Below are 4,384 nucleotides of genomic sequence, written 5' to 3' on the forward strand. Positions count from 1 at the left end.
AAAAAAAAAAAATCTGAAGAATTAGCTTTATCGTGGCAAAACTAAAGGAAACTAATGGTGTAATGCTGCAGCTGACTTTCACTGCCGCAGCAATGGAACTCTGGGCACTCTTCTAAGTAATTTTCACATATTGGTCAACTGAATACTCAATCAACTTTCTGTAGTGAGAATAAGGCACTTTATGAGTGAAGAAGTCAGGAACATATAGCCCAATCTCCAGTTCCATAAGAAAACTAAGGCATGGATGAAGACAACGCAATGCCACTAAGTAGTATGCCCAAGATACAAGCAGGTCTATGTGTGTTCAGAACGGAGTAATAGCATGAGCCATGGCAACCTGGAACCTATGGCAGAACTTGAATACCAACCTCCCTTTGATTTACTCTAAGAACATCCCTGCCTACTATTGCCCATTGGAACAATAAATATCAAATGAAATAACATGAAAGTACTTCTCAAGGAAACATGTGCTGGTAATTCTACTAATAAGGGAAAGAGCTAGCACAAGCAAGCTGAGATATGGTACTCAATTTCAGGCATAAATTTCACTAATGAAGAAGCATTATTTAGGCTTCAGAGAATCACAGGAAGAAAAGGGGGGCTTAGCAGATTAAAAAAGAAATTAAAGTCAAAGGCATAATATATAATTCTACTTTAGAAACAAGTCCAAAAGAATTAAGGCTCTAAAATTTCTATCAAGAGAAAAGATGGAAGATCTTTCATCAAAAGATTCTTGAATACCAAATTGCTTTATTTGGAAAGGTATAAAATAACAATCGGTAAATATAACATAAAATTATTCTTCTGAGTCTTCCACTAGCAGCCTTTAGAAGAAGACATAGAACTCTCAGCTCTGCCTGTGCCATGCCCGCCTGCCTGGATGCTGCCATGTTCCCGCCTTGATGATAATGGATTGAACCTCTGAACCTGAGAGCTGTGGAGCCCAGGCGGCACCCAGTGAGACAGTGAAGCCACCACTGACCCAGAGAACCAATGCCACATGGATGGCCAACACTGCCTGTAGCCACTGCTATACCACGTGGTCTCCATCCACTGGCACCCGCCACCATCCATCACATGAATTATCATTGCTGCTGCAGGCCATCGCTGCTGCAGGCCATCGCTGCTGCAGGCCATCGCTGCTTCAGGCCATCGCTGCTGCCGCCACGACTGCTGTGAGACTCACAGACTTCTACCACGATTACCAGCCACTGTCCACAGAAGAGCAGCTGTCCACAGAGGAACCTGATGCTAATGTTTACCAAGTGGATCCTGGTGGTGAAAATCAGCTACACCCCCAAACTGATGATGCCACAAGACAGCAGGAAGCAGCTTAAGAGACAGGATGCCCTCATTCTCTTTTCACCATTGGCTTTCCCCTCCCCTCTTCCCCCTTCTCTTTATAACAAGAAGGGAGGTATGTTGGTATCAGGACCTCCAAAACCCNTGGCATCACATAGGTGGGACCTGTAGGCCTGTTACCAAGGTAACAGCTATCATATTCCCAGAATCCACTTGACTTAACTCCCTCCCACCTTTACCTGTGTTATGTTACCACCCATATATAAAAAAGCTCCCCATCTCCCTCTTTCTCTTCCCCCTTCTTTTTTTGCCACCATGTTGCCACTCTCTCTCCTAATAAACCTCTTACAGGTGAAAAAAAATTATTCTTCTATGTGGTCTCTCAACAAAAATATAGATCTATATGGTAAACTACCAAACATATTATAGGAAATGGTTCCAGAATATTCATTCTAAAGAACAAATTCATTGTTTCCCTTTTTCTATTTCAATGCATAGTATTAATTACTTCAGAGAGAAATGACTATGAATCTAAATCTAATGTTTATTAGGTAGACAGAGTAACAGCTAACACCCTCCTCCTATTGCAAAAGACTTAAAAGTACTTATAAAATAAACTATACTATGCTTAGAAACGGCATTTTGTCTAACAAAGTCACATACAACACCATTAAGTATCTCAATGATCAGAAAACAAAACTGAAAGCCAGTCAGGCAGTAATGGTGTACACCTTTAATCCCAGCACTTGGGAAGCAGAGGCAGGTGGATCTCTGTGAATTTAAGGCCAACCTAGTAGGCTCCAAGACAGTCAGGGCCCCACATAGGAAACCCTGCCTCTAAAACCACAATACAGCCCAACACAACACCCCACACACACATGTACACACACAGGGGAAGGAGAGCTTAACCATCCTATCTAGCCTCAGCACAACAGGACTCACAATGAATGACAGCTCAAAGAATAAAAAAGGGTATAACACAAACCGACCTGTAGTCATTAAAACTTACATCCTTAAATTTCAGCAACCAAACATAAATCTTAGGTTGAATGACTGAAAGTCATAAAGAAAAAAATAAACTCTGGTCTAATATGTTCTAACTACAGCCTTTAGCTTCAGGATGAGCAAAGGCCTCAAATCCTCTACAATACTAAAGCATGAACTTTCAAGGAAGGGCTGGTTTAATCCCTCCTCCTCCTCCCAAGTGACTGATACATGATCAAGTTAGAAAACCACTCTACTTAAAGGGATTAGGAACTCAGATAGATCACAGGAAATTAAGATACATTTTAGAACCAGGCAGTAGACTGAGGAGGTGGTGGCAGAGCACATCTTTAATCCCAGCAGTTGAGTGGCAGAGGCAAACCAATCTCTGAGCTCCAGGCCAGTCTGGTCTACAGATCAAGTTCCAGGACAGCCAGAGTTACAAAGAGATACCCTGTCTTGAAAAAACAAAGAAAAAAAAAGGTACACAAACCAAGGAACTTTTCAGGAAAAGCCCCTCCTATAGTGTACGAATAAAATCATACATATTTCAAAAACTTACACATCAACTGACAGCTCCTAATGAAAAGCTGAGATAAAGATCAAGAGCTAGACTCCTGCCTGGGCTCCCTGAGACCTGAGATAAGTGGGAGAGGGATGAAAGGAAAGAGAAAAGAGAAAAGAATATATTCTTATGGAGAAAGAAGGCTCCATTCCAAAAAGAGTTCTTCAGGTCTTCATAGAAATGGATCAAACTTGATGGGAAATGCTTTACAAGGTGGACACGGTGGTGCACACCAGTAATCCTAGCACAAGGATGGAAGAGGAAGGGCCACAGTTGAAAGACAGGAGAAGCTACAGAGTAAGGACACTTTAGAATTTTAAAGGAAAAAAGAAAAAAAGAAAAGAAAAGTTAAATTATGAGAGAGAGAGAGAGAGAGAGAGAGAGAGAGAGAGAGAGAGAGAGAGAGAGAGAACACAGAACAAAGACTTCATGCAACTCCTACTTAACCAAATCAACTTCTACACTCAATAAGAATGAAAGTTTTCCTTCAGAACATCTCTGAAACTTCCAGCCTAGGGCAATCACTCCCTTCTATGTATGGAGAGTTGTGCTCTTGCTTCCATGAGGTGGCCTCCAAGGGCACACTACACACATGGTACATAGAGAATGAATACATGGAGAATGAAGGCGAGTATTTGAGGCCAGCCTAAGCTACAGAAAACCCTCAAGAAGAGAGCTAGGAAAAAAGGAAAGTTCTCCACGTTTTCAGAGGAGTTTCCCTAGAAAGAAGGATACAATGTGACGTTTTAAAATTTAATTAAAAAAAAAACTCTAAAATTGCAAAGAACCACCATCCAAATAAAATCTAATAAAAACACATAAGTATTTACTAGATTTAAGACTTCCAGCTTTATCCATTTTAACAACTTCTACTGTTCTGTATATTTCTTCCCCTCAAAGACATGAAAAACCATCTTACAGCAGAGTAAACAGAAGCTCCCTCTACAGTGATGACAAAGTCAACTACATAAAAAGCAAAAGTCCCCTATGCAAAATCCATAGTGCATTAAAAATAGTACTGTGATTTTATCTGTGGCACTATAAGCAAGGGCTACACTAAGTAATTAAAAATAATGAAGTTAAATTGAAGATGAAAGGAGAAAATCCTCAAATTTAAACTATAAATCCACTAGATGTTCTTGCCTTAAGAATTAGTTTCTTCATTTGGCAAAAGATATTAAAAATAATTAAGTGCCCAATCCCATATACAAGTCACAGCAGTTGTGAACACAGTGCTTCATATTTTATTTAACCTTAGTTCACAAGAGACTCTCGGGGTCGAGGGAGAGAACAACTGCCATATTTTATAAACTGTTAAACCTTCTTTTCACCAGAAGGCAACTTCTCAATTTGACCAACTCCTCAGTCCTGATTCTTCACACACTAGTCTATTCTCCAGGTCAATATCTTGTCTCTCTACTCCATTCTACTTTTTTGGTTTTTTTTTTTTTTTTTTTTTTTTTTTTTTTGGTTTTTTGAGACAGGGTTTCTCTGTATAGCCCTGGCTGTCCTGGAACTCTCTGTAGACCAGGC

The 4,384-nt window shown here is 40.1% G+C and overlaps 1 protein-coding gene across 1 annotated transcript in view; it reads right to left on the reverse strand.

Annotated features, from left to right (window-relative positions):
• The window catches only part of Nup153 (nucleoporin 153), a 57,328-nt gene that overhangs the window by 45,648 nt on the left and 7,296 nt on the right, over nt 1-4,384 (reverse strand). The gene's annotated exons all lie outside the window — the stretch shown is intronic.

This window comes from Mus pahari, chromosome 16 (assembly GCF_900095145.1).
Source record: "Mus pahari chromosome 16, PAHARI_EIJ_v1.1, whole genome shotgun sequence".
Classification (NCBI taxonomy): Eukaryota; Metazoa; Chordata; class Mammalia; order Rodentia; family Muridae; genus Mus; species Mus pahari.